Genomic DNA, 20,242 nt, shown 5'->3' with positions numbered 1-20,242 from the left:
GTCCTTATAAATCACATTAAGTGGCAAATATAAAAGAGCTTTAATATTTGAACATAGTGAATAGCTCAGGCAGTTTAATTTGCTTAGTTCTTATGAATATTCCTCCAGACATCATGCACTTGCACCGTTTTGCCTCCAAGGCTATTCACTGACAGCAGCAGCCACGTGTGTTGACTTCTTGCATAAATCTGTCCATTGAGTCTTGGTGCATTCATTCTAGTTCACACTGGCTGATGCAACCCAGACTGTCAGTGGGGCAATGCCAAAGAGATTAGATGCTGCATTACTCTGCTTATCTTCACGGGGAGAGAACTGAGCGTGGACAATCCTCCAAATATGCAACAATTCATTAGCAGCCTTCCATTCTCAATACTGCTTATCCTTTGTAGGGCTGCAGAACAATACATTAAACATGTAAATGAATAAGAGCAATGCATAATAATTGAAAGAATATTCCAGGTTCAGTACACATCAAGCTCAGTCAACAGCATTTGTGGTGTAATGCTATCTACCACAAAAAGTAATTCAGACTTATTCTGTTTCTTAAAAAAAGGAATATATATATATATATATATATATATATATATATATATATATATATATATATATATATATATATATATATAGGTGCTTCTCAATAAATTAGAAAGTCGAGGAAAAGTTAATTTATTTCAGTAATTCATTTCAAAGTGTGAAACTCATGTATTAAATAAATTCAACACAGACTTAAGTAGTCTAAGTCTTTTGTTCTTTTAATTGTGATGTCTTTGTCTCAGATTTAACAAAACCCCACCAATTCACTATTTTGGCAAATTATAATATGATGACATGCCAATCAGCTAATCAACACAAAACACCTGAAAATGTTTCCTGAGCCTTCAAAATGGTCTCTGACAATCATTGACACCCTTCACAAGGAGTGTTAGTCACAAAAATGAATTGCCAATAAGCTGGCTGTTCACAGAGTGCTGTATCCAAGCATGTTAACAGAAAGTTGAGTGGAATGAAAAAGTGTTGAAAAAAAAAAAGATGCACAACCAACTAAGAGAACCGCAGACTTATGAGGATGGTCAAGCAAACTGGATTCAAGAGTTTTAGTGAACTTCACAAGGAATGGACTGAGGCATCAAGAGCCACCACACACAGACGTGTCAAGGAATTTGGCTACAGTTGTCGTATTCCTCTTTTTAAGTCACTCCTGTACCACAGACAATGTCAGAGGCAACTTACCTGGGCTAAGGAGAAGAAGAACTGGACTGTTGCCATTGGTCCAAAGTCCTCTTTTCAGATGAGAGCAAGTTTTGTATTTCATTTGGAAACCAAGGTCCTGGAGTCTGGAGGAAGGGTGGAGAAGCTCATAGTCCAAGTTGCTTGAAGTCCAGTGTTAGGTTTCCACAGCCTGTGATGATTTGGGGTGCAATGTCATCTGCTGGTGTTGGTCCATTTTGTTTTTTGAAAACCAAAGTCACTACACCCATTTACCAAGAAATCTTGGAGCACTTCATGCTTCCTTCTGCAGATTTTTGAAGATGCTGATTTCATTTTCCAGCAGGATTTGGCACATGCCCACCAAAAGCACCAAAAGTTGGTTAAATGACCACGGTGTTGGTGTGCTTGACTGACCAGCAAACTCACCAGACCTGAATCCCACTGAGAATCTATGGGCTATCGTCAAGAGGAAAATGAAAAAAAAAAAAAAAAAATGCGGATGAGCTGAAGGCCACTGTCAAAGAAACCTGGGCTTCCAGACCACCTCAGCCGTGCCACAAACTGATCACCTCCATGCCATGCTGTACTGAGGCAGTAATAAAGCAAAAGGAGGCCCTACCAAGTGCTGAGTACATGTACAGTAAATGAGCAAACTTACCAGAAGGCCAACAATTCAAGTTATTTAGTGTATTAGCAAAAAAAAAAAAAAAAAAAAAAAAAACACTCCAAAGTAATAATCAGTCCAAATTAAACGATGAAGGAGTATTTCATCGGTGAACAGATTTGAAACCTTGCTTTGTAGTTGACAGCTTTTTGTGTGAGGCATTGTGGGATACATCAGAACCCAGAGGACCAGACTGTCTGATGGGAAAAAGCCTTCAGAGGTTGCATTATTAAGTCAGACAGCTTGATTTGACTGACAGTTTTCCCTTATAATGCAAGGCATTTGTGAGGGGAATGTCTTAGGGAGATATTCAACATGTCCTGTCTGCCTGGAATCCTATTTATAGAGCCCCAGGTTGATTCCAGATATACATAATATTGTCTAGTGGTGAAAATGAATGATTTTGTCAAGTATTCAATAATTTATGAATTCTAGACCCATAAACAATGTAAATTGAACAATATTATCTGGCACTGAGACACATTAGCTCTCCCAAAGACCATCAACCTCCTGAACGATGTGTGTGCTGCTGCACTGATGTCTCATAGACTGGGCTGCCTCCTTCTCCTTCATGGATACGGTGATACATAATGTTTTTATCTCTGTATATAAACTGTCTCTATGTCTGTCATGTTAGAACTACAGCAGAAACATTAAAACATTTAAAAAGCATTTTCAGGTTTTAGTAAGAAGGAGGCACCATGATTGTGTGATATAAAACAGCGCAATAATCAAGAAGTTGCAGCTGCAACACTAAGCAAACCACAGTAATAGTGTTATGGTATCAGTTAAATTATTAATTCAGTAAATCACTTAAAAGTCAGTCATTTGTTATGTTTTTTTTTTTTGTTTTTAACAAATTAGTTGAATTAATAATTAAATGATTGCTTCTTTCCTAAACGAATCAGTGTTTTTGACCGAATCGGTTAAATTAATTATTCAAATCACTTACTTTTAAAGACACCTCCATAACCTGTAGAAAGAGTGACTCAAATTAATGCACACAATGATGAGTTACTACATTGCTTGGTAACCGCCCACGCCTTGCAATTATTCTAATGAACTATATTGCTTGGGGGATACATCATTTGATTTTGTTGATTATTTAAGCACATAGTGAGCATTGATGGCTGTTTTCATACTGCTGTTGCTGCAATAATCCACTCAAAGCCATGTGCTGCAGTGATTTTTACCACTGCTAAGGGGCTTCACATCATACCCAAAAACACCCTGTGGTAAAATCATTCTAACACATGGCCTCTTGTGGCTTATTGCTTTTATAGACATCTCCTCTGAAGCTTTTTAAGTCTCTAGATGCATTTCTCCCAAGTAAAGTGAACCCCAGTATTCATCAGTATTCTCCTTTGCCTCTTGGGCCCTCGCTCACTCTCACTTTCTCACTGAGTAGGCGAAACTCCAGACTGCACGCAAAACTGTTTTTGGTGTGGAGCTACATGGAACATATAGAGTTCATCACTGTTTGTGTGTTGTGCAACTTTTTAAAACCTCTGACGCCTAACATCTCCTCCGGAATATGTACTGTAAATATACTTCTGCTGCGCCGCTAATGTTATTCTTCTCAACGAATCCGTCAGTCGCATTACCCAAATGTCATCATTTTTATTTCCAGCTGAGAAGAGGCATCCCTCCCACAGCCATGGCCATTAGCTCTGCCATACAATAATTTCATATATATGGGGCATGAAAAAAAGAGGTACAACGTGCTGTATCAGCTTAAAGCAAGTGTTCATCTCTAATGACTTACATTTAGAAAACTCACTGCAATGCAAGCTGAAAACAGAGAGGATTAATAAAAGCCAACTGCATCTCCAAAACTGGCGGCGGACGTGATAGCTCATAAGTTCACATGCAATTTCAAATCAAAAGTCAAAAATAACCAAACATGCGAGCAACAAAACATTTTCATCAAGACAGACAAAGAAGTGCACATACTGTGTGTCTAGACATATCTAAAAGGATTTCTAATAATTGTTTTCTTGTATTTCTACCTGTGTGGGAAATACAGCCCTAATGTAGCTGCTAAACACGTGTGATTCCATCATGCTTTACTGTTGAGTGTCTAATGACTTGATCCTCAGACTTATTTGAATGGATTACTGTAGTAGATCTGAGATCAGCCTTTAAAACTTTTTTTTTTTTTTGGCTTAACAAAGGCCTTCCTAAAATGCCCATAATTTGTAGTTGATACATTGCATTCAGGAATTAATAACACACTTTGCATAAAGGGAAATCATCCATTGTGGAGCCCAGAGATCTCACGTGGGCCGGTTCCCCAGCAACAGCCATTTTTAAATGGTCCAAATGAACAGTGCACTGACGGACAAGCTGGAGGCAAGATATGGCTAAGCAGACGGCCCCATGAACTGTGCTCCATGCTGATGATAACATACTGCCTACAGTTGTGCTTATACTTTAAATACCCTTTGCAGAGTTTCAGTATTGCAAGCATTTACTTGTTAAGTTACAAACTGGGGACTCATACACAAGTGGCTTTAAAGGCTACAGAGAGTCATTGAGGAGGAAACATACAGTATTCAGAACCAAGGGTAACTTTGACTACCATAACAGGATGATTCAACATGACTCATTTAATAATTGTATTTATACATAATGTGCATTTCCACATGCACATACAAACTGTAATTGAAAAAATTTACAGCATCTAAAAATGGTTACAAAACATTTTATGTTCATAGAATATTGACTGATTTTATTGTATTGAATTAATTACATTCATTAATTCTGTCAAAGCGATCACATTTATCTAATGCATTTACCAAATTTTTGACATTATAAGAGTCTCTTTCTGTTATCTGTAATTTTATTCAAGTTATTTTGAAGGATTCAATTACTCGAGACTAAACTTAAACATGTTAAACTGAGTGAAAAGTCATTTAATGATTTTTATACAAGTAGCTATGTAACAGGTACATTTATGATACTAATAAATACTAATGAGATCAGTTTATTAAATGATTTGTGTAAATTCAGTTAATTTGTCATGTAAAATATTATGTACTGTACAAATCTGTTATGTCAACTAGGGCCGGGTTTCCCGATAACGATTGATCTTAGCACTTAAGAATGTTTTCTGCGAGTAATTTTACGATCGTTAGTTATTGTTTCTCATGCATTTCTCAACAATGTATGTAAATCAATCACACATAACGGTGCTTTAAGTTCTACTAAGGAGTCGCTATCCGCTTGTGCTGAAATGCCACCTTACAGAATGGCTCTTAATTGTAGTACAATTGTTAACCTATTGCTGCATTCCAGAAAACTTGGAATAACTATAATACAATATTATATTATATTATAGTGTATAATATTATACTTTACATAATAATATATAATATACTTTATATACAGGACAGAGAGAGAGAGAGAGAGATTATTTCCGGGTCTAATACATTGCTGGTTTTCGTGCACTTCAGCAAGTCCTTGACATAGCCCCGTCTTTGAAGCATATTTTATTATTTCATTTATAAATTGATGTAAAAATAAATAAAACGAGTCATAAAGTGTACAATAAAGCACAATCGAATTCTTATATTATGATCACATTGCACTTGAATCAAGTTAAAGGTATAATCTGCCGATTGTCCTGCAGGTGACCACATAAATCTGTCTTCTTAAGAAACACTTAGGGCTTTATGATTAATTACCTGTAGATCTACGATGACTTTCAAGGGCTACTTAAGTTACGATGCTTTTGGGAAACTGACTGTAATATTAAGGTCAGTCGTACGATCATTTTTTACAAACTTAGGCTTATGAAACTTTTGGGAAACTCAGCCCAGCTTAATCAGAGCAATAGAAAAAAAAATACACTATTTTACATAAATACAGTACATTTTTTATATACAATTACGAGCATCACTGTACAATTACAGCAGTACAATTACAACTACACAGCAGTATACAAAAAAAAATTAAAATAAATTCAGCATTAATGGCCAGCATGCACCGTGATTTGTGAGAGCTATATTTATGAGAGCTATATATTAGTTTGCCTGGCAGGATAAATAAAGGTCCTATGAGATGGTGATCATCTGTATGTAAGAGTCAAATGGCTGCTTCTTCTACTGCTCTATTAATGATTAGAGTAGAGCTTGCTTGTTAATCAAGTCTCACTCGAGCTGAGAGAGGTAATGATGAAGAAAATAAATGGAGTTGAGGCTGAGAGGCAGCTGTCACATGTTCATTACAGCGAGTGTGACTTCTCTCACTGCCGATGCTGATAAGCACATGGGGAGCTCAAGTCCTGTACGGAATCTGTGCCTGCTGAATACATAATAATAATAATAATAATAATAATAATAATAATAATAATAATAATAATAATAATAATAATAATAATAATAATAATAATAATAATAAAAATAATACAAAATAAAAGCTAAGAATTTAACGTCATTTCCAAGTTTTTGATGTTTGATTAGTAATGCTTAGTAATGCTTGCAGGTGTATATTTAAATGTTCCACAGAATTCTGTGGTAAAAAAAAATAAAGTGGAAAAGATTGTGTAATCTGTTCAAGAACTTTTCCCTTTTCATTCCAGACAAAATCATGACTTACACAGAAAGATTCATCTCAGTGTGACTTTCAGATGCTCTGTGACTTCTTGGCCAGTGAAGTGATTGAGTGAAACAGGGCAGTGGTAGGATTGCAGTTTTAGCGGGGATCAGCCCCCTACCTGAGCATGAGCTGATGTGGCTCCGAGGAATATTTCTTGCCTTAAGTGCAAAGGGTCATGAATTTGAATAATTTCAGTCAAGCGAGATTTGTAAATAAGCATTAATATTACATCTTGTTTTTCAGAGGTATATTTGGCTGTTTTTATATTGTGATTTCATTGGAATGGAGGGCTTTCAGAAAGGAAACTAATAAGCTCAGATTGCAGCCATTGCTTTCAGAGAGAGTTATATGATATTATAAGAGTGCTTATTAATAATAACATAATCATACAATTTAATGAAATAAATATAAACGCTGTGTGTTTCAGAGTGAAGTGCAGCACCCTCTATTTAGAGCAGCTCAGTTCACATTAAGTGATGCTCCACACACACTCATCTTTGCATGGGCTGTGAGTTTGGGTTGCCTCTAACATACATTTGGGAATGCAACATATGCCAACCATCTTTTCAAACTTGTAAAGAGAAGCTCTTAAAAACCAGCTGTTGTCAACAAAAGAGAAGCTTTAAGGGTTCCCTGTTGTTTTCCACCAAAAGAGAAACTTGAGAGTTTAAGGTTAGAATATGAATAAATTAAGACCGCCACTAGTGTTGCAATTTTACAATAAAATTATATATATATATATATATATAATATAATACTCACTTGTATCATGTATACATGGACATTGTGCAACAGTAATATTTATTATTAAAGGGGGGGGGGGGGGGGGGGGGGTGATGAAAATGCTATTTCATGCATACTGAGTTTTTTACACAGTTAAAGAGTTGGATTCCCATGCTAAACATGGACAAAGTTTCAAAAATTAAGTTGTACGTTTGAAGGAGTATTTCTGTTCCAAAAATACTCCTTCTGGTTTGTCACAAGTTTCGGAAAGTTTTTTTTCGAGTATGGCTCTGTGTGACGTTAGATGGAGCGGAATTTCCTTATATGGGTCCTGAGGGCACGTCTGCCGGAAGAGAGCATGCTCCCGTATAGTAGAGCACTGAGAGAGCACAGGCATTCAGTGATCAGAGCGAGAGCGTCGCGAAATGTCACAAAAGGAGTGTGTTTTTGGTTGCCGGGGCAAGACAACCCTGCACAGATTACCAAAGAAAAAACAGCATTAAGGGACCAGTGGATGGAGTTTATTTTTACAGAGCATCAACGGAGTTGTGTAAGTGTCTGAGTTTGTTCCCCTGCATTTCGAAGATGCTTGTTTTACAAACAAGGCCCAGTTTGACGCCGGATTTTCACATGGTTTATTTCTTAAGGATAATGCAGTCCCAACGAAAAAGGGTCACGATCGTATGTTGGAACCGCAGGCGGTGAGTAAAACTGCTTCAAATATCTCTGTGTTGTTAACTTAGCTATCGGCGTGTAAGCACATCAAGTAAACAACATGCGACGTGTTCATCAAACTGCACTTTCCACATGTACAGCTTAAAAAAAAAAAAAAGACGACAAAGTGGAACTTAGTCATTTTCCAAAACCACTAAGCAAATATATACAGTTTCAGTAGGGGAGAGCGGGGTCGAAAGTAACGTGGGACGAAAGTAACAAAGCGATTTTCTCCGAGCCTCTTTCTGCATTTTCATTCCCAGCTATGACAGCATATTCAGCATGCAATTCCTGACGGAGCTGAGAAAGTTAGGTCCGTAAAACTGTTTTCGAGTACAAAAAGTAAATTATTGAAGCGGTAATTTTTTTTTTAATTAGTCATGTTGTTTTTCTTGTTTCATGTGTCACAGTAATGATCAATCTACAGGTTATTTAGTGCTTTAACACATCCTAAAGTTTGCATTTTCAGATTTCTTCTGTATAAAATTAAATCGAGTTTAAATGTCAGGAGTTCCTGTCGGGACGAAAGTAACAGTTGTTACTTTTGTCCCACTGCAGTGACAAAAAGTATTTATTTTGTTCCAGTGCAAGCTATACTGTGAATTTCTGTGTCTTGCATCATTTCTTACAAATGCTTATGTCATATTATACCAAAAGAATATGTCTTAGTGAGGGTCAGAAAGACAGACAGAGGTCTGGATTTATCCAGATGTTTTTGAGAGGGTGTTTCTGGACATAGAGGAACATCTCTCTCTGGGCAGCTGCTACATCTCATTTATATTTGGGTTTTAGCCATATCTTAGCCTTTACACCTCCACCTATGAATTTGCAGTGTTTCCAGATGTTTTAATGTACATTTTCAATTTATTTTTTTTATTATGCTAATGTAATTACATTTTTATATTGTACATTCTGTTGAATTAGTTTATATATATATATATATATATATATATATATATATATATATATATATACATTGAAATTGATAATAAAAAAAATACAGTCAGGTTTTGAGACATCTGATGAGACTTAAATTTAAAATGAAAATATGAAGATGTAATTTAATATTTTTTTTGCAAAGATAAAGGACAAAATATGTTTGCAGTTACATATTAACAAGGTCACAATCAGGTATACTTAAGAAAAATAAGAGTAACAGCAAAAAATCTAGCTTATATTGTTGTGTTACTTTTGACCCACCTGTGTGTTACTTTCGTCCCAACCGATGGGGTCGAAAGTAACAATGTTCAACTTATGTTCAAAGTGAAATTATACTGAAGTCTTTCTACATTTCTACAAAATACCACCTGGTATTGTTAGACCACACTTCTGAGTTACTGGCCAAAGCAGAAATATCTCTCTGTCTACAACATTATCTTTTAAAATGATATTTTTCTGAAAAATGGTACTTTCGCCCCTGCTCTCCCCTACATACCACACAGAAACGTTGTTGCTGATGCTGCTCTTGTTAAATTTCAGCCTCTGGATCTGATTCTGGATCATAAATATATGCTGAATCTGACTGTTAGCCATGTTTTTTTTTTTTTTGGATGTTTTTTTCCTCATGTAATGTCACAGCTTCCAAACGCTCTCAACGCAAAAGCCTACTGGCACTCGTGATTCTTTAGCTCCGCCCACAAGTCACGCCTCCAGCCGGTCGTGTTTTTCCGGGAAAAAACGGTACAGACTATCTTTCTCATATGAATATAATAAAACTAAAGACTTTTTGGAGTTATGAAGGATGCAGTACTACTCTATAGGTACTCAAGATTAACAGGATATTGAGTGAAAACGAACATGTCACCCCCCCCCCCCCCCCCCCCTTTAAGTAAATATTTTAAATAGAATTTAAATATTATGAATATTTTAATAATTATTATTTTTTATATAGTCATATATAATAACACACACACAAACATTTTTTTAAAACTCCATATATAGCAAATGTATTACTTTCTCATAGACAACAATGGTTTAAACCTGAGGCCACTCACCTCTAAATAAGGATGTATGACCATCTGCCATTGCTTTTTATTAGTAATTTAGCTACAAAGCTGTAAATAAGACATTGCTTTGGCTTACAGCATTAATTAATTCAATGTCATGTATTAACTGGTGATTTTAAAAGGCTGTATACAGTTAGTACTGTTGGCCATTACTTGCATGCTGAGAATTGAGTACAAACACCAAGAGACAGAGTAGACAGATTTAAACTATTCACACCATAATCCTATGTAATCCTTAAAGGGGCAGGTAACTTCTTTGGCACACGTTCTTGACTCAACTTGCCATCTTAAACTCAGAGAACAAGTTGAGAAAAAAGTTACTACAAAGGGCAAGCGGCCTTAAAGGGAGTGTTCGTTCAAGAAAGGAAAATCTGCCATTTGCTTAACTTGATGTCACTCCAAACCTGTTTGACTTTCTTTCTTCTGCAGATCAAAAAAGGGGATATTTTGGTTTTGTACAAATAATGAAAGACAATTTATTTTTGGACCACATTAATTTTCACTGTATGACTGACTTTTTTCACAATTTAAAATTAATTCAATTTCAACTTTTTTTTCTTTTTGTTTTACATTCCTGTTTCACATGCACATGTACTTACTGTGGTTACAATAACTGGGTAATAACTAAGTACTACCTACTCCTAACCACAACATTAATATGTGTAGCTATCTTATATTACCCATTACTTTCTTAGGTATGTCGATTGTAAGAACACAGACGTTCAGTAAAATATCACGGTGTAAAGAAATGCATACAAGATTGGAATCACATGAGCATAAGTAAAAGATGAAAATATTCATTTCTTCATCGTCTGTTTCCTCCAGAATGAAAATTGTAATTTAATCATTTTCATGTTCTTCCGACACTGTATAACTTTCTTTCTTTTGTGGAACATACTGTAAATGAATGTTTAATATGTGTGTTTAATATTTGTTCCATTCATTGAAAACCTATGTTTAAAAAGTTAATAAAAGTATTGTAAGAGAAAATATTATATAATAATCTTATTGCTATTGTGTTTTAGCTTCCAGATATGATGTCAGCTTGAAAATAGTTACCGGTACTTATTACTACTTAGGCTTTCAATGGATGGACATAAAAATATATATAAAAAATATATATATTTACAATATTTTCATTTGTGTTCTGAAGGTGAATGAAATTCCAGTGGGTTTGGAATGACATAAGGGTAAATAAATGATGACATCATTTTCTTTTTTTTTCCCCTTTAACATGCCCCAGCAAGTCTAAATAGTTGAAAAGATGGAGTGCATTCATGCAGAATCCCTTAGAAACATAATTGCTTTATAACCGAACCAGCTCTTAGCATCCACATAAAACTCATGTTAAACTCTGAGGAAACGTGCTTTGTAAAAATACCATTGATTCATGTAACATACTTTTTTATGTGCTCTTGAAAGGGTTTGTAAGGCACTACAGATTTTTAACTGAATGGATTCGCAGGCTGCGTTCTGTGGATATGGATTAGAAGACGGAATGCATTTTGGCATCTCAGGCGTTGACTACTCTCTCACACACATGAGATGCAGTAGTAGTGTGTATATAATGCCTACAGTGATCTCAGATATGAGATGAGATAGAGGTGTGAGGAAAAAGGACACTTTGTCGAAAGTGTGGAAGGTGCCATCTAGTGGCATTAAAGGCCTGCTCTTTCATCTTGTGTGCACTTCATCATAGCTTGTCTTTATATCTTGAAAGGACTTTGTCTCATGCATTTGTCATAAAAGAGCACTACCATTTAATACCATTGCTGTATCTGTCCTGATACTACTTTATCTGTATTATATTATATAAAAATGATAGGCCCATATATCAACAAGGCCAGAATTATCATACTTTTTAAAGAGCTACTAATTTAAAAATAGTTTTTTTTTTTTTTTTTTTTTTTCTGATTCTAATTCTACAAACAGGTCTAATCTCGTGATGTCTGATTTTGACTTATTTTACACTTTATTTTACATGAGTCTTATACACCTACTTTATTTATTTATTTGAATAGCAGTCCTGGTTAACTTGGTGCTCCTTTAAATTAATGAATAAATAGAAGACGTGATGCTCCCATAAAATCTTTATTGTATAAAATAAGTAACATTTTATATTATTGAATTACCAGCATTTTAACAGTTGTTCTGTTCTCTAGATATCATATTGGAATCAGGTATTGAAAAACCCAAAAGGCCTATCCATAAACAACTAATATATAAATATATCACTAGTTGTGCTGTTACCTAACCATCAAATCCCACAATTCCATCAAAAAACATAAGGGGAATGAAAGTCCAGAGGTTTTGAAATGACATAAAAGTAATACTAGTTGCTTACAAATGATGGTGAGATATTTATGGCTAAAATAATCAACTAAATCCAACATTTATTTAGAGAAATTAACTGAGGACTTAGAAGGATTGCTGCAACTGTTCTAAGGATCTAAAGGAAGCAAGAAGAGTCAAGACTGATTAGATGTTGTCATCTTTTATGGAGTCCTCATTATCTTTGAGTCCAATTACTGTTTCTGTAGAAAAGAGTTTTACAAACTAGTGCTTTTGAGGAAGACCCAAAATAATTATTTGCAGACTTAAAAGAGCCTGTCACACAAGTTTTACTGATCTCTTATAAAGATCTTAAGATAAATTGCCCTCATAAGATTTGAAATGTATTCGCTGAGCAATAAAATGAGATGAGGAATTTAGTTTACTGTGACTGATGTGAAGTTAACACAAAATTATCCCGATCCTAACTACTTAGAATAAACATTTTGAAGTGCTGTCTGTTCTTCAGTCACAATTTTTTTATATTTGCACTTACAAAAAAATAAAATAAAGCTTTCGTGAAGCTGAGGTAATTCTGTGTAGGTGTGATAGAGTTTAATACAGCAGAAAAAAAATATGTGACAAAATTTATTCGATTTTTGTTTGTCTCTGTGTTTTTTATTATCATTTAATATTGTGGGACACAGAACCAGTGCATGTACATCTTATATACTGTCATTAAATACTGATATATATATGAACTACAGTGTGGTCCAGACATTTGAAGAAAATCTTGCATGAAGTAGAATTATTTAAGATTCAGTAATCGAGTAGAAATGCCTACTACAGCCAACAGCAAAAAGACCCACTGTCCTCCAGTGAAATAATGTTCTAGGGATTTTGTGAATTTTGAGTAAATATTATCTAAAAATGGTGCAAAATGACTGCAATTTAATGTAAATTCCATTTGATCTTGCAAATATAAATGTTTTTTTTTTTAGCCTTTTAAAAAGCCAATGGCATAAAAATCACAAGAAGTGTTTTAAGATTCATCAGTCAGGTAATAGCTGAATGACATAACACATATGACAAAGAAGAGTCAATTTTAAGTGAATATTGTGTGGCAATTGGGTAAACTAGTGCAATTTTGCAATCTTATAAGATGTCATTAAAATATACACTACAGTGGGGTCCAGACATCTGAGACCACACAGAAAATCTGTAACTTGAACTATTTAAGTTTCTTTAGTTAAATAGAAACACCTAGCAGCCAACAACAAAAAGACTCAATGATCTCCAGCGATAGAATTTTGAGTAATATATATAAACTGTGTTAAACAACTACAATTTCGACTACATCCTGGATATAGAACTTTAGGTTTTTAAATGGGCATGATTTAAAAAATCCTAAGAAATATTTAAGATTCAGCAATCAAATATAAACACCTACTAGCAACAACCAACAGCGAGACTCAATGGCCTCCAGTGATTGCATGGCTGTCAGTGTGAATGGTGGCTTAATGCAGCTGAACTGTTTAGTGAAGGCTTGGGAACCAGGCATTTCGAACAGATCTTCGATTCTCTGTGCCTCTTTCATTAGGTGTTTGGTAATGCGAGAGCGTGTGTGAGAGTGAGAGCAGCGTGTTAGTTATGCGAGTAGACGAAGTGCCTGTGGAGGTAATAGCAAGAGCTCAGCTGGCCAGGAATGGCGATCGACATCTCTCGGGGAAGCGAGGAGGCAGTGGAACAGCTGCAGTCTGTGAGGAGGGCTGGCTGACTCACACCTCTGCAGGAAGATGGAACTGGGGGTGGCTGCGGGGCGGTGGAGACGAGGAGGGGGTGGGCTGGCCAAGGTGCCCTGTTAGGGACCCACTGATGGAAATTGCCAAGAGCTGAAAGATGATTTCCCAAAGATGGAAGATGGTGGCCACCACATCTCAAAAAACATTTAAAACTTAATGAAGAGCATGAGCACAGCAAATTCCATATTCATCAGGCTCCTCTAGGCTTTAAAGACATTCCCCTCCTCATGCCCTGTCTTATTTTAAAAAACATCAATAAGCAATTGCAATAAAAATGCTAATTCAAAAGTTTCTTGCACAGCCGTTATCAAAATGTGTTAGTCACTGCTTGTTTCTTCCTGTTATAAAGAGAGAGAGACATGACATTCAGCCAAGTATGGTGACCCATACTCAGATTTTGTGCTCTGCATTTAACCCATCCGAAGTGCTCACGCACAGAGCAGTGAACACACAAACACACACTGTGAACACACACCCGGAGCAGTGGGCAGCCATTTATGCAGCAGCGCCCGGGGAGCAGTCGGGTGTTCGATGCCTTGCTCAATGGCACCTAAGTCATGGTATTGCCGGCCTGAGATTCGAACCCACAACCCTAGGGTTAGGAGTCAAACTCTCTAACCATTAGGCCAAGACTTTCCCCTTTATGCTTATGCTCAGCACTTCGAGGACAATAAGGTTCAGTAACATGTCCACAATCGTAACTGCTGTGATACTGAAATTATCTTTACAAGAAGTGCCATAACAAACCCTATGTATCTGTGCCAATCTTCTTGATGCTGTTCCATACCTATTGAGTTTCCATCTCATCTCCCTCTCAGTCACCACCCTCCAGAATTATACTATGTAAAATCATTTCATTTCAAAAATCAAGAAAACAAAACAACAACAACAACAACAACCATATTTTCCAAAACAGTGGAACTGTAGTGACAGTACAGCTCTCAATGTTTCAGTCCACCTCCATACAATTTCCCATTCCAGTCTCCATGCCACAGTCACTACTTCGCTGGGGATAGATCACAAATGGAGGAGCTGGAATACAACAACAAGAAAAAAAAAAAAAAAACACGTATTACTACTATGTACAATTTGAATGGATTGACAAGAGTGATGACAGAATATTAAAAATATTCTACAGCATCCTCTTTTTCCAAAACAGCCATCTGGCAGAACAGCTCTCAATGTTTCTATCCATCCAATTTCCCATTCCGGTCTCCACTCCACAGTCATTACGTCACTGCGGATAGATCACATACGCAGGAGCTGGAATATTCTGACAGGCCCAATGTCCTCACTGCCGCCGAATTCTCTGCGTGATTGATTCCATTTTCCCATCCAACATCCTCCCCCCTCCCTGAAACTTTTGTCTCATGCCTCCACTCGCTGCTGTCATTTGCTATTCATATTTTCTGTAGTCAGGGAAATGGTCTTTTCGCTCATTTATTGAATTAAAGTGAAATAGATCATACATTGTGCTCAAGGTGCTGGCATTTTCAAGCTCTTGTTTAGCTACCTTTTACTATCCACATGATAGGAAATGAAATGAAGCAAGATTGTTTGGATTCTTCGAATTTGATTGGCTGAGCTTGCAACATCTATACCAGAGTATGTGAGCAGTACATAGAGGTTGTTTGATATTGTTGCTTGATGCTTTGACTTCTTTTGTAACTATTTTAATTGGCCAAAAATATGCACAACTAAAGTTTAAATCTCTGTTAAATCTCTTAATCACTGTAAAAAATATCAGTTTTGCAATTATGCCGTTGTTTTAAATATCTGATGACCCCGAAATGGCGCAATATTAAGGCTTAGTATAAAAGTGCCCTTGCTCGTGATATTGCTTAAATGTGGATGCATCTTCATGATGGAAGCCAGGCTGCCAAAAATGGCTCATGTACTGTATCTGAGGACTGAAGGTTTTCATGAGGGAAAAAAGGTGAGTGTGACAAATAAAAAGTCATCAAGTAGTTTACCTGTGGGCTCTTATGTTAATGCATCCTCAACTCTTCAATTCATAGCCCTGAAACATTGACATGACAGATGGGGAGAAGGATGTGAGGTTGTACAACATCCCACAGCTCACTTACAAACATCGTACAGGAAAACCTCTGCAGAGGATCAAGACAACTTCATTAAATATATAATATATAATACTTGCTAATAGGGTTGGACGTGTAGGATTCTCAAGAGCACACTTTTTTATATAATTATTTTCTTATTCTTTTTCACAAGAGTACAAGAAAACAGAATGCAGAAAAGAAATGGTCTTTCCTAATTCAATCAGATTTAGTGACTGTCAGCCCTTTCTAAATGCTTTCCTTTGGTCTGGAACATTCTGTTAATTGCGTATGTGGCCTAAGAAAATAAAGCATTTGTTATATTCCAAAACTGTGTAAGATAACTCATTTTAGCTGGATTCTAGGGCAGCTTTGCATCTATATTTTCCATACAATACAATCCCAGAATGCACTGCAATATGCTCTGTGACAAAACAAATGAATAGATGGAGGAAACAAGAAAATACCAATTATAAATATACTTATTTTTAAAGTATTAATAATGTAGAATAATTTTACCTCAGTGTTTTACCCAAATACATACATTTTGCTTGTAATGAAATCAATTCCAAGTCAAGTCTCCCATTTACTTGACATGATGCTGCCTAAGTAGGGCATTCCAAATCAGTCCATTTTGATGTTCCATGAAATTAAAATTCAGAAGCCATCTTTTGTAAATGTAGTAACCAATGGGTCGGCTAACTAGGTTTTTGAAAGAAGCTATTGTTTTCTTGTATTTATTCTCAAAAGTCTGTTTGTTTTTCCTGTCAAAGTGTTTCATTCCCATCAAACAGCAATTCCAAACTGCATTTCTATAGTCATCGACCCTGTGATGACATTTTCTCAGGTTTTTCCATGAACACAAAGTCTGTTTGATGCTGTTATTTGTTGTGATGGTGATTTGAGGTTAATCTTTGTGGGGGTGAAGAGCATGCTTACAATATGCTCTGCTCCAAATAACCAGATGTTATGTCCAGAACCCATTATGAGTTCACTTGGTAATAATGAGGCTTAGTAAGAGGTTTCCATGGCAGCAGCACAATGCCCTTACGTTGTGTTCTGCTGTGTCATGTTTACATAAGAGAAATTACTTATGTAGGCTATTCAGTCTCAGGCTTTTTTGGGCCATATTTAATGTGATTGTTTCCAGTATTTCTGTGTTTTTACGAGGTTCCACTCCTATGAACACTTTACATTGCACTACCCGTATTTACTGCATGTCCAATGGTTTGGCAACCACCACATATCATAATTTAGAGTACAGTACATTTATATATAACTGGCTATGACATTAGAAATCAATACAAATGCAAAGAGACAAAAAATAATATACTGTACTTATGACAATAATAGAAAGGTAGGGCAGAGAAAAGTATGGGGTAACACCCCAAATTTCTTTCTGAGACCAGATATTGTTTGAAATGGTCAGAAGAGAGAAGGACATTTAAAGGGATATTTCACCCATATGTAATATTATGTCATAATTTACTAACCCTTATGTTGTTTTAAATCTGTATGATGTTGTTATTTTTATTTTTTTCCATAGAAGAAATTCATATGGACTTGAAACGACTTGAAGGTGAACAAATGATGACAGATTTTAATTTTGGGTGAACTGTCCCTTTAAACTGTCCCATTTTCTGTGCCCTGTTTTGCCATGTGTTTTCTGATGGCCAAGCCCTTGTTCTTTGGAAGACAAAAATGAAAGAGCAAACGGATGGTGCACAGGGCCACATTAACCCATCAAACTGTGTCTCAACTTCTTTCCACCTACATTTTCTCGACCAGAGCTGGCTGATAAAGTGCTGTAGGCTTCCATATCCTGAGTCAGCAGTGGGAAAGGAGTCAGCTCCCATCCTCCTGCCTGAAGCTGCTCCACGCAAAGGCCACAGCACCGAGCAAACAAGTTGATGGTCTGGAAAATTGCATTAAAACCTGCAGGTCTTATTCCTCCGTCCATCACACACATTTTATGTGCTGAATCAAATTAGTCCAGTTATAGACTGACACCATTTCTATGGAGAAACAGGTGCTTTACAACCTGATTATTGTCATATCCTTAAGTTAATTTACCTGCTGGGATGGAAATATGGGACATTGAATATTTTGTAATCTCAGCTGCATTCAAGCATTTGAATTCAAAGGGTTTATGAGGGTTTATGAGGACTTGTGTTGGATGAATCCTGAACATAAATGATCATTGTTACTCTTGTGTTGCTTAAAGTCAAAGCATTTTCTTCACCATTAGCATCACTGAATGTTATTACAAAAATAATGTATGTTTTTAATCAAACAAACCTGTGTCTACTATTGGATGGTCAAATTGATGGTCTTGTCCCAAATTGGTGCCATTGGTTGAGCAGATGTTGTTGCTGGGCTGATTATGGTGTTTGCATAAACAGAGCAGTGTCTTGATAGCACCACAGTTGTTTTTTTTTTTTTTCACACTTTGATTTACTTAAAGTAAAGCAAAGTATTTTTACAGGTTTTGACATCACGGCTGTAGTTTATCTATCAGATGGATCTGAAAATATAGATTTTTGTTTATGTTTCCCATTTAGAAGCATACTTTAGACTTAATTTGGCGTAAAATCTAATTATAGAGGTCATATTAAAATAATAATAAAAATAATAATTTTAAAAATCTTTTTGGCATAACGTGCTCATTTTAAAATCATCAAATACACAATATCTAGTGATCTGTTCTTGAGGCACTTTAGCATTAATGTGCTGCCAGAGAGTCACTGTTAAATACAGTTAAGACAGGAACCACTTTGGGAAGTTAATTGAGTTTATTGAACACAATTTATCTTTGGCAGTATGGTTTCTTATGGGGGTTCTTGCTCTCAAAATATTTGAACATACAAGAGTTATAAACATTAACCCCCCGGGACCATCAGCTTAGAAATACATGACAATTAAGACTCTTAATAATGTCTTTAAAGCAAACAGTGATAATCATTTAGATGTGGCAGTGGGACGTCAATCCTGTAGGCTGGTTATGAGGATGAGTGTCTCTCAGCAGTGAGGTCCATGCCAGATAAAATTTGAAAGCCTTAGTGATCTGAAACAAAGAAGACGTCAATCTGAAGGTGCACAGTAATATGCTCATGATAATAATGGTGAGGGAGGGAGGGTTGCGAGCCGTTGAGCATACTTACCAAGCAGTGGTGCCACGTATATATGTCCTGTGTCTAATAGGAGAGTGGTAGTGATTGGAGCGATTTGACAGCTGACCGCATCAGCTGGTCGCAGCCTTTGCCTCCGTGGCCTGACTGAACTAACGCTGTGCTCGATCATGTCTAAACATTCAGTTCCTGCGAAAGAAACTAAAATTGGAAGAAATGCCAATGTCACATTTAAGTTTAGCATATTGAGAGAGGTATCTGTTTTACCTTCAATTTATATTTGTAGGCGACGCCAGTGGGCATGAGGAAATAATAGGCTTTGTCCCACAAACAAATGAATCTGAAGTACCCTGAATCGGTACAATGACTCTCATTTATCAGCACGGTAATGTTAGATAAAGATAATTAGTGTGCGGAGCCCCAAGGCAGTCTATGCTCTTGACTGAGCTATTTGGGGCAAACCTGAAAGCCGGACCTGAAATAGTATCTTCACAGTCATAAGAGAAAGTCCAGCTCCCTTCACACGGAGAGGTCTGGCTGGGGCAGGACCACTGACACTCAATTCCACCCTGTTCTTTTCCAGTAATTAACGTACAACCTTAATACCATCTGATACAAATGTAGCACGACTCCCAACTCCTCATAATTCTCTCACACTCAAAAGTAATTTGAGGGTTTGATGTGCCAAATGTCCTCCTCTCCCACGAGAGCTGGCTTCATTACAACTAAATTGTTGCAGCACCTCTGAGCCCCTTCTGTGCAACTCTTTTATGTTTTCCTGTTACACACGTACAGTATTAATTCGAAATGACTTCAAATAAGCAGCCGGAGAACATCATAGCAGGACGGCCTCAGAGGGGTTCAAACACCTTCAGAATGCCTCTGAAGGAAGACTACAGGAAAGGTGGATGGGGCTGAAAATATGAGGGAAATGACAAGAAGAAAGGAGGTTCTTGGGCAATTGGACGGGCAGAGCGAGAGAGATAAAAGAGGCAGTGGGGGCAACAATGGGGAGGTTCTGTGGTTTAGATTGTGCAGAATTCAAAAATCAATTAAGTATTAATGAATT

General features: G+C 36.5%; 1 protein-coding gene across 1 annotated transcript in view; it reads left to right on the top strand.

Moving 5' to 3' along the window:
• Positions 1–20,242, top strand: part of LOC127952156 (protein ELFN1-like) — a 92,186-nt gene that overhangs the window by 50,031 nt on the left and 21,913 nt on the right. The gene's annotated exons all lie outside the window — the stretch shown is intronic.

This window comes from Carassius gibelio, chromosome A3, assembly GCF_023724105.1.
Source record: "Carassius gibelio isolate Cgi1373 ecotype wild population from Czech Republic chromosome A3, carGib1.2-hapl.c, whole genome shotgun sequence".
NCBI lineage: Eukaryota > Metazoa > Chordata > Actinopteri > Cypriniformes > Cyprinidae > Carassius > Carassius gibelio.
Note: the sequence above shows the minus strand (reverse complement) of the source record. Positions and strands in the feature narration are given on the sequence as shown.